This window comes from Corvus brachyrhynchos, unplaced genomic scaffold, assembly GCF_000691975.1.
Source record: "Corvus brachyrhynchos isolate BGI_N302 unplaced genomic scaffold, ASM69197v1 scaffold434, whole genome shotgun sequence".
Taxonomy (NCBI): domain Eukaryota; kingdom Metazoa; phylum Chordata; class Aves; order Passeriformes; family Corvidae; genus Corvus; species Corvus brachyrhynchos.
Window position 1 is genome coordinate 1,810,562 of NW_008238372.1, and position 10,224 is coordinate 1,820,785.

The window sequence follows — 10,224 nt, forward strand, 5'->3', positions numbered from 1 at the left end:
GCAACTACAAAAAATCATAAAGATGAATGCAGAACAGTGAGTCAGAAAATCCTGCAACACCATAATGAAAATTAGCAGACACAATGAAATTAATAGATCAGCTTGAAAGAGCAAAAAGAGAGAATGTTTGTTTTTATGCAGTGAGTCAGGAAATTTTGGAATTCGTCATCAGAGGATGTTATGGAAGCTGACAATGCCAATGAGTCCAGGAAGGGATCAGGCAATGTTAGGAACAGGAGACTCATAAATGGATACTACAGCCTGGAATGTGTCCACAACATCCCCAATCCAAGGAATCACAGATGCTGGGGACTGGGGGCAAAAGGTTTTACATACGTCAGACTTGCCTGTCCCTAAATAGCTTTGCCCATTTCCACTTCCAAAGACTGAGTACCAGATTAGGTGAGCCACTGATTTAACCATTCCTTATGTTCCTGCAGGAGATTCCTCTTCCTGGGGAAAATTTTCCCCATCTTGCCAGCAGCCAAATCAAAGCCAGTCATTGCTGCAGAGGTTTTGAGCAGAAGGCTGGACTTTTGGGAGTGTGATGGACAACATGAACACAGAACTGTGAATCACTCTGGAAGTGTGGTAAATCCAATGTGTGCTGTACCTTGATGTATTCCCAGGCTGCCTGAGCTTCCCGTGGCTGATGAACCACGAGCTCCACTTTTCCCTCCTGAACAAAAACCTGAGTGTACTCAGGACATCAGGCAGGGCACAGACTTTGGGCTTGAAACAAAACCCACCACACTTTGCACATTCTTTTTAAGGCAGAAACACAGCAGTGATCTTCTGGAGAGGGTCTAATCTGGGAAGGCTGGGAGGGAATGTGAGGAATGCTAAGCCTCCTGTGTGGGAGGGACACACTACCCTGGTCTTCAGCTGGTGACTGGGGTGAAACAGCAAACGGGATAGCGGGAGATCCTACAGCCAGCACAGAAATTTGGGGCGTTCCTTGGGATCAGCATGTGCTGCTCATCCTGCCAGGAGAAAAGGAGGCTGTGAGTATGCCAAGGATAAACTGGGGGCCAGCTGCTGCTCAGTGATTTTGGCCATAATGTTAATTCTGCTTACATAAGCTTAATACTTTCTGTAGTAATTTAGTGCAACTGGGCAAAGAATTAAGTCTTCTCTGAACTCCAGCTGAATGAAAACCAGTAGCACAAATTTGTGAGCTGTTGGCTTAAAGGCACTTGGAGGAATACTGTCTGCATTTTTATGTCATTCCTGTTTTACTGGGAGAAGGCAACTGCAGCTGGTTAACACAGAGCACATGGCATTTCACAGGCTCCAGAAACATGTGGATGAAAAATCCTCCCAGTGCACCCCAGTTACACACAAACCAGCAGGCCATTCTTATTTTTTTTTGGTGACACTTTGGTATGTAAATCGTTTTCCTTGGATGATTGATGCTTGAAATTTCTCGTATCCTGAAACAAGCTAAAATTAGAAAGGCTTCAAGCTATGCTTCCTACAGATCCATATATGTCATAGGATGTGGCTGTTGGCACTTTAGGATGATTGATTGTCAAGTTTCACAGGCTGCTGAAGTGTAAAAGAAGTGATTTCAAGTACCATGGCAAGCAACAAAGTGGATAGGTTTAGTCAGCGGTTTGTTTTGTAGGAAAATAAATATGAGGTGCTTCACTGTGTTGCTAATAAATGGTTTGGAATGGCATGTCCAGAAGGCAGCTTGGGCCATGGATGAGAGCACTTCTGAGCCAAAAAACTGTAAGAGGTTTTCTCCTAAGAAAACCCTTCGTGAAATTCATTGGAGAGAAATGAAACTGCTCAGGAGCTTTGCCAGGGCAGTGCCAGCCCCCAGTCAGGGTTTCTGGCCACTTTTCCAGCCACCACATCTGTTCATCCACCTTCCAAGTAATAAAACTTGCTTACAGCCTTCTCTTTAATATGAGAATATCAGCATTAAAGGAGATAAGTCTGTTTGTCTGCATCCTTTGACAACTTCAGGAGGCTGGAAATATGCTTGACATATCATCTGGGAAGCTGAGAACTCAAGAAAGTTTTTTCTTCAGGAAGCAGATTGTGAGTTTTAGGTTTGATGTCAAATATCCTGAAGGATGCTTGTTGTTTCCATCATTGCCAAGCATGAAGCACAGGGAGGGAGCAACAAATCTCAGCTGAGATTAATCTTAGCTAGTTTCTGTCTCCATTTAGCTCAGGGGAAAGTAACTCATTGGTTACTCGAGGTGCAGAGTTGGATGACACAAATCAAGGGCACAGGAGTCCAAATTAGGGGTGGAGAACCATGGTGATGAGTGAGAATTTGGGATCATTTCTGTTGGAAAAGACCCTTGGGATCACCGAGTCCAACCATAAACTTAGCACTGCCAACCCCACCACAAAAAAGCGTCCTTAGGAGTCACATCTTGACTTTTAAACATCTCCAGGGATAAAAGCAGGAAGGAACTGTGGACTCCTTGTCTCAGAGAGATGAAGGATGAATCTCTGAGAACACCTGGGACTGTTTCAGAGACCACAGTTTCTTTGAGGCACAGTATCTTCTCTTTCAGGATGTCTGATTTGTGAGAAATAATTCTGCCACTGGATTTAAGAGAAGTTGAGTTTTGATACCAGCTCATCCAAGCCCATTTATGACCACAGACTATCCATTTAACTTCTTGCACCTTTATTCCCCTTTGAAAGTGAGAAAATATTGCAGAGAATTTGTGGGAATAAAATCAAAGTATCAATGCACCAATCAAGGGATGAAAGCATAACTGCACGTTCTTCCTTTGATAAGATTATTTGCTTCTGAATTGTCCATTCCCCTTTAAAAATGATAACTTTTTCCCCCCATCATATTGATACCTGACAGCTATCACATAAAGAATTCACATTGTATTTTCACTGCTTTCTCACCAAACTCTCCTATTAAGCAGCCTGCAGAAGAAATGGCTGAGAATGTGGCCTGTTTTTTGCTCACTGGATGACCATGAAAGTCTCTTCCAGCCTCAATGATTCCGTGATTCCATGACATTTTGAAGCAGAACAGAACTTATCTGTGTTCCCTGCTTCATTGAAAAAGTTTGGAGCGTATTTCTGAGACTGCAGAGGCTGCTTCCTTATGCACGTAGAGGAAGATGTCACACAGAGTGCCTTCCTGCCAGCTAGCTGGAATTTTGCTGAGAGGTGTGGGAAAAAGCTGTTAGCCCCTCTCCTTCCTCAGCAGTGTAATCCCTCAGGAAAATGTAGCCCCAGGAAAAGAAGCCTGGAGGCACAAAACAATGCAAGAACCTAGAAGAACTTTTTTAATTGGATCTTCTTTTTTTTTTTTCTCCTTAACTCTGTAGCACCAGAGTGGAGCTCAGTGGATCAAAGAGAAACCCAGGGGAGATCTTCCCCCTCTCCACAGCTCCCTGATAGGAGGGTGCAGCCAGGGAGGGGTCAGGCTCTGCTGTCAGGGAGCAGGGAATAGGACAAGAGGAAGTGGCCTCAAGTTGCACCAAGGGAAGTTTCGATTGGATATGAGGAAAAATTTATGCAAGGAAAGGGTTGCCAAATATTGGAATGGGCTGCCCAGGGCAGTGCTGGAGTCCCCATCCCTGGAGGGATTTAAAAGCTGTGAAGATGTGGCACCTGGGGACATGGGTCAGTGGTGGCCTTGGCAGTGCTGGGGGAATGGTTGGACTTGATGATCTTAAAAGCCTTTTCCAAATTAACCAGTTCCATGACTCTAAAATCGATACCAGGACACAGCAGAGCTCAGAGTGCACGAAGAGAGGGTGAGGGTGGCTGTAGAATCCAGAGCCCCTGAGCTGTGGGGCTGGGGTCAAAGCTCCGTGGTTTCTGCTCTGCTGAACTCCAGGATGGGATCCTGGCTGGATGCCATTGTCCTGTCAGTTCCAATTTCCAGTCCCCTGCTCTGGTGGGGCTGAGCAGAGGCTGCAGGTGAGCTGGAGCTGTGTGCTGAGCACTGCTGAGCCAGGCTGTTGCCAGCCTTAGCCTTCAAAATCACATTACTCTGATAAAATTTGCAGTCCTGGAGATCTCCAGGCAGCACCAAGAACACAAGCTGCCTTCTTTCCTGCTGCCCAGCCTGTGTTTTCCTTACCCCTAACCACAGGGATTTTTTTTGTTTGTTTATTATTTTATTTCAACAGAAGTGAAGCACCTCCACAATAGGCTCCAAATAAATAAAGAAATAAAGAAAACAGGCACATTCTCTTCCCACATCCCTCTGGCTGGGGAGGTGACAGTTTGGGCATGTCACAGCACATGAGTGATTCCCAGCAGTCAGTGATGGAGCAGGAGTATTGGCTCCAGTACTTTTCCATGAGCATTAGAGTGTTGCTGGATTTTAAGGATGGGCTGTGTTGCATCCAGTTGAAATGGGTTGGATAATGCTATCTGTGTGCTCCTAATCAGATAAATCACTGTAAGAAAATTATATTCAGCTTCTGGCCAGCCTCGGGCTGGTTTTGGGGGAGTTGCCAGTGTGGCCCCTCCAGAGACAAATGCAGAAGGTGGAGAAAGCAGCTCCTGGAGGGCCTTGGGTTGCCAAAATTTGGGTGAGGAGTCACCCAGCCATGCTGTGTTGAGGACACCTCCACCTGATCCCCAGCACCGGGAGAGGGGAAGGCTGTGGGGAAGGATGAGGGGTCAGCAGGGACATGCCCAGGGTAGAGAAAACCTCCAAGGGTGGCTCCTGGGGACTGTGTTTCACATCAGCCCCAGCACAGGCTGCCTGTGCCAAAGGAGTTTTACCTGGCAGTGAGTTGAGGAGCATTGCCAGTGTGGAGGAAAACAGGACACCATCCCAGGATGAAGTGAAAGATCCCAAAGTACAGATGTCAGAAGAAATTTGGTGGCATGGAGTCCCAGCATCACTTGCTAATAAGAATTTTTGCTAGAAACTGGGATTCTATCCTCCTAAGATTGGCCCAGGAGGCAGAAAGTTTGTATGCACAGGTTTGTCTCCAAGCCATGGGGAGCTGTAATGTGATGCAGGCATGGCAAAGAGGAATGTGATGAGTAGACGTCCCAAGGAGTTATTTTCAGAAGTAAAGGGGATACTGAGTCACATTGCAAAGCACTGCCCTGGCACCTCCTTTGGGGCAGGTCCTGTGCAATGTTTCAGTCCTGACCAAACAGGTTAAATCCACACTGAGAGATCAGGGAAAAGCCATTCCAGTTATCCAGGTCTTCCACTGTCCAATTTATGAGAGGAGGCAACAGGACCTTGGTTGGTATATTGCAGCAACATTTCCAAATTGGAAATTCCCAAAAGTGGTGGGAAATGAAAGTTGTTTCATACTCAGGAATAGAGAAAACATAAAGCTGAGGAAGAAACAGTCCAGAGGAAGAGGAAATAACATCTTTTTGTCAGCTGTGCACTGCAGTACGGCGTGTCAGGAGGAACATGGACTGTAAAGCAAGGAGAGACAGCAAATACTGGGTGTACAGGACCTGCAGTGTGTTAGAGGCACCTGAAAAGAGTGAATTCAACCAGGGCTAAATGTCCTTAGCCAATTACTCCTCACTCCTGTCCTTAGCAGTGCGTTTTCAACCCGCAGTGATCTTTGCCCGACTGTCACTATTCCAAACCTCAGCATCAACTTCTTCCCTAAGCGACTCCTGCTAAGAACACAGATATTTTGGTGCCTGCCATCTCAAGGGGGGCGTGTTGAAGTCGTGTCTGCTACAACTCGAACATCAGAGGGCCTGGCAGACACTCGATCCCTGTGGCGTCAGCGGGCGGGCTCGGGAACCTGCTCCGGGATAATCCCCCGGGAGGTGACGAAGCCTCTTTGGGTTACAGACAGACCCCAGCCCGCAGTGCCCGGGCTGGCAGAGATAAAGGTCAGACACTCCTCAAGGGTGCCCTGTCACGCTGTGGGTTTTGTTTCCAAATTAGACGCGGAGCCGACGGCAGAAACTCGGGAAGTTCTTCTTCCCTGCTTGGGGCCATCAGCTGTGGGGTTCTGTCCCTGTGCCCAGGTGAGAGCCCACCTGCAGAGCTGCCCCAGCCCTGGGACCAGCACAGGGAGGACGTGGAGCTGCTGGAGAGAGGCCAGAGGAGGCACCAGGATGAGCAGAGGGATGGAGCAGCTCTGCTGGGAGGAAAGGCTGCGAGAGCTGGGATTGTTCAGCCTGGAGAGGAGAAGCTTTGGGCTGAGCTCAGTGTGGCCTTGCAGGGCCTGAAGGAGCTGCAGGAAAGCTGGAGAGAGACAATTCCCAAGGCATGGAGGGCCAGGAGCCAGGGAATGGCTTCCCAGTGCCAGAGGGTAGGGTTAGACTGGATATTAGGGAGGAATATTTTACTGTGAGGGTTGAAGGCACTAGAAGAGGTTTCCCAGAGAAGTTTTGGATGCCCCTGGATCCCTGAAAGCATTTCTCAGTGACACAGATGGCTCGCAGAAAGAAAACCCCAACAGCTGCCTTTTGGTCAAAAACTGAGTCCAGCAGGAGTAAATTTTTTCCCGTGAGTTAGATGAGCTTTTTGTACAAGGCATTTCCTCTAAAGGAGTTAGATTAAAAAAGACAGGTTCCACAAAAGCAAAGCTCCGTGGCCTTCTTATATTTTGCCTGATTTTTTTTTTTTTTAAAAGAAGTGTTTCCCCTCTTTCTTTGTGGGCAAGGGCTGGGAGACACCCTCTGTGCTGAGAAGATGCCAAAAAGGGAACTTCTAACTCCTGTAACCCCTGCCCCCGCTACCAAAGCTTGGCCATGCAAACCCAATAAAAGACTCCAGAGTCTCCAACTGCTTAAAGATTTGATGGTTTAACATTTGCAGCCCAACTCTGACCGAATCCCTAAAAGCACAGAGGTGATATAGTGGGCAAGAGGAAACAAGGACAGGTACATTTACTGCTCAGCTGTGTTTTACTGCCCTGTATGAAAGATTAATGAGCTCTGAACTTGTGGGCAGCCAGTTTTCCTGGCCCAACTCACGCTAAAGAGGAGCTGGTAGGGTGCTGACACCCCCGTGTCTGGGTGAGCACAGCCCACCCTGATCTGGGTGGGTCATGGTTTGGATCTCCTGAAAAAAAGAGGGTTGAGAGGGGGAATACAGACTAGAGATCAGATAAAATGCTTATAAACAGAGCAAGTTGTACTATCTGCAAAGTTTGCTGGGTTTTTTAAAAAAAATTTCTTTTCATAGAGTCACAGAATCATTGAAGTTGGAAGAGACCTTCAAAATCACCCAGTCCCACCATAATCACCCTTAAACCATGTCCCAAAGTGTCACATTCCAACACCTCTTGAGCACTTCCAGAGCTGGCAACTCTACCACCTCCCTGGGCAACTCATTCCAAGGCCTGGCCACTCTTCCAGGGAAAAAGGTCTTTTTCTTACATCTAATCTGAACTATCACAACTTGAGACAATTCCTCTCATTCTTTCACTTGAGAATCATGTTTCATGTTTAAAAAATGCCATTCCTGTAAAGTCAGCTGTCAAGGAAGCCCTCAGAAATAAATCTATAAACACTCAGCTGGGCACTGCCTTTGTTGTCCACACCTTGGAGATCATATTTCATGGGGCAGAGTGGAAGAGGACTGAAGTAAAATACACAAGCTGTGGCCACCCTGGCTGCAAGAAGACCTGAACTCTGTATTTGCTGAGGGTGCAGGGAGCAAAACTGGGGCTCTTCAGCTTGCTGTTTGAGCAAGGTCTGCTCCACCAGCCATTTATTTTATTTAGTGACTCTTAAATACCCTCAGGGTGTCGCCCTGTGCAGGGTGAGTGATGCAAGCACCAGCCCAGGGTGCAGGAATGAGGGAGATCCTCTCCAGAACCAGACACTTTCATAGAGGGAATGTTGGTCACACCAACCCCATGGAGCTCCAGGCTGGGCAGAGGGGCTGGAAAGCTGGGAAAGGCCCTGGGGGTGCTGGTGCCAGCGGCTGGACATGAGCCCAGGGGTGCCCAGGTGGGCAAGAGGCCACTGGCACCTGGGCTGGGTCAGGAATTGTGTGTCCAGCAGGAGCAGGGCAGGGATTGTCCCTCTGTGCTGGGCACTGAGAGGCCCCTCGAGGGCTGTGCCCAGTTCTGGCTCCTGCAGGAGAGCCCTGGAGGGGCTGGAGCGTGTCCAGGGCAGGGAAGGGAGCTGGGAAGGGGCTGGAGCCCCAGGAGCGGCTGAGGGAGCTGGGAAAGGGGCTCAGGCTGGAGCAAAGGAGGCTCAGGGGGGACCTTGTGGCTCTGCACAAGTCCCTGACAGGAGGGGGCAGCTAAATTTCCCCATGGAAAGGGAGCTCAGGCCTTGGGAAGAGCTGCCAAGGGAGGTTTGGAGTGCCCATCCCTGGAGGTGTCCCAGGAAGGGCTGGAGGTGGCACTCAGTGCTCTGGGCTGGGGATCAAAGTGTGGACTGGATGATCCTGGAGGGCTTTTCCAACCTCAGTGATTCCATGGTTCTGTGTTCCAGCAGCAGGTGGAGGACACAGCAACGGCACCTTTGGCATGGGGGGGCTTCAGCACTGCAGCTCCCAGAGGTCCTGCAGGAGCTGCCTCTCCCCTCTCTCAGGGTCACATCCCCTGCTCCAGCCTGGATCCTCATCCACGAGATCCCTGCCTCATGTACCCGACAAATCCTCCAGCAGCAAAGAAAAAAAGGTTGGAAGCCGTCCATAGAGCAGATGCCAAGTGTGAGCTAAATATCCAGGAAATCGTGGAGAAGATGGACATGTGGTTGACCAATATCCACTGTCATCCACCTGAACAAAAAGCCCAACCCAAAACCCAAACAGAAAAAAAAAAAGTATATATTTTAATGTGTAAATATTTAAAAAGCATTGATAAGTATTTGTGGAGCCAAGGGTATTACTCAATTTACAAAACCACTGCAAAAAATGCTCTGAGGGAACAGAAAATAGTGTGGTACAGCAAGTGGATGGAGAACTGTACTGATAAACAAGGCTTTCCCTAAAAAATAGGATAAAAAAGTTATAATTTTATTTCAGATGCTGACAGGGCTATATGCTATAGATCAGTTCCAGATCTAAGAAATAGAATAAGAATATAAATATAAATAATGTAAATATAAACAACAATATAAATAAGTGTTCACTGGATGGCATTTTTTTCTTTGTGAAAAACACTTTTCACTCCTTGGAATTCATCTTGAAGCAGAGTGGAAACATTTCAAAGAGTGACAAAGTCAAAAATATTTCATTTCTGTTGAGCTTTTAGGAGAACTTTTTTGAATTTCCAATTTCTTTGAAGGTAATATTGTATCACATTTCCTCTGCATCCCACTTTATACCAATGCCGTGCCCAGCAGCAGATTAACTTGTGCTCAGCTGGATTTGGAGCCTTCTGCTCTATGCAGGGCTCTGCAGGACATGTGCAGGGCAGGGTGGGCTTTGCTTTTTAAATCTGGAAACTTTGGTATACTTGGTTTAAACCCAAATGACCTGAAACTTCTCTCTTGACAAGCTCTTGTTTTGAACCAGATCAAAAAATATTCTATTTGGATACCTCCCCCTTGGCTTTTGCTCTCTTGCTGGCCCAGAATAGGAACAGGCTGATAATAAATTTTAAAAAAAAGCACATTAAACTCAGCAGCTCAGAAGGATCCATTTGTCAGAGCCATAACGGAGTGAACATTTTTTGGCACTTCAATCAGGCTCCATCAAAACCTCCATCATCTCATGCTCTGCACCAGATAACAGCGCTCAGATCAGTCAGGGCTGAGAAAACATTTGCAGGCAGATAAGGCTGGGAGGGAAGGAGTTTATTAAACCTGGCTTTCAGTTGTTGTTTCCCCGGGATCACATCCGTGCCTGGGTGTTGTCCTTCCCTCAGGAGTTAAGGGGACGAGAGCTCTGCCCTGTCCCCGTGGGGAGGCTGCAGATTCTCGGCTCCCAAAGAGGGTTCCCAGCATGGATTGTTCCGTGCTGATCCTACAGCAGTATTGCAGCACCTGGGCTCCATCCTCTGACCTGCACAGCTCCAGGGTGGCCCCTGACCTTCCCCATGGCTCTTCATGACTGACCCTTTTCCTTTCCCTTTCTCCCTTTCCCCTTTTCCCTTTCTCTTTCTCTTTTTCCCTTTTCTGCTTTTTCCCTTTCTCTTTTTCCCTTTTCCCCTTTCTCTTCTTCCCTTTTTCCCTTTTCCCCTTTCCCCTTTCCCTTTCCCTTTCTCTTTTTTCCCTTTTCCCTTTCCCCCTTTCCCTTTCTCTTTACCCCTTTTCCCTGTTCCCTTTCCTTTTCCCCGTTCCCTTTCCTTTTCCCCTTTCCTTTTCTCCATTTCCCTTTAT

General features: G+C 47.5%; 1 protein-coding gene across 1 annotated transcript in view; it reads left to right on the plus strand.

Moving 5' to 3' along the window:
• The first annotated feature begins 924 nt into the window (after positions 1 to 924).
• Positions 925 to 10,224, plus strand: part of B3GALT5 (beta-1,3-galactosyltransferase 5) — a 28,774-nt gene continuing 19,474 nt past the window's right edge. Inside the window, exon 1 of the mRNA XM_017736337.1 lies at positions 925 to 1,004. The gene's annotated coding sequence lies outside the window, so the exon portion shown is untranslated. The remainder of the gene's footprint in view (positions 1,005 to 10,224) is intronic.